The 717-nt window shown below is 43.7% G+C and overlaps 1 protein-coding gene across 1 annotated transcript in view; it reads right to left on the bottom strand.

Annotated features, from left to right (window-relative positions):
* The window catches only part of LOC108630016 (uncharacterized), a 9304-nt gene that overhangs the window by 8312 nt on the left and 275 nt on the right, over window positions 1-717 (bottom strand). The gene's annotated exons all lie outside the window — the stretch shown is intronic.

Here is a 717-nt window from a genome sequence, read left to right as displayed (position 1 = left end):
GTTAATAGACACGTGGGAACGTCAGAAGTGATTAGGTGCTTCGGCATATTTAGGGCAAAGTGAATGCATCTAAAATAGATGGATAATAATAATGATAATAATGAAATAAGAAGGAGAAGAGATTGAGGCCTCCGCGTTAATAAACACGTGGGAACATGGACGTCGATCAATAGGAAATGAAAACGGTTCTATTTTAAAGTCCTGCCGCGTCCTACGCGATCTCTGACCACTCCTGCGATCGATCAACGTTCACAGCCTTCCCGTAGGACGTCGTAAACATATTTTTCGTTCATTTTATAATACCGTTGCAATCGTTTTTTCGTTGATATTCATGTCCGCTAACGGTACCGGACTATCGGTCTTCGCGGGCCCCATTTACATGTGGCCGCGCGCACGAGGTGCATCCTTCGTCGAGGTCGGCCACCGTGTCAACTCTTACATGCACCGTGGATCGTCTTAGGATATCGCCGCTCGATTACCACGAAACCGTGTACCGTTACCTCGAAACGCTTTTTGATACGTCTGTGCCAAATTGTTCCTACGGTCTGTCACGGTACTTACGCCGGATGAGACGACTTTTTAGGGCGCCGCGTTTTCGGGTCAAGGGATTTTCAAAATACTTCGACTTGTCAGTTAGAAAAAAAAAAATTGTAATTAAAATCTGTTCGAATTTAGAAACGATTTTCCTATAAAGTGAACAATTTTAATACTCGAATA

The sequence above is a fragment of the Ceratina calcarata genome, unplaced genomic scaffold (assembly GCF_001652005.2).
Source record: "Ceratina calcarata isolate Rehan_Ccalc_2016 unplaced genomic scaffold, ASM165200v1 scaffold619, whole genome shotgun sequence".
Lineage (NCBI taxonomy): Eukaryota > Metazoa > Arthropoda > Insecta > Hymenoptera > Apidae > Ceratina > Ceratina calcarata.
This window is presented reverse-complemented; position numbering and strand designations above follow the sequence as displayed.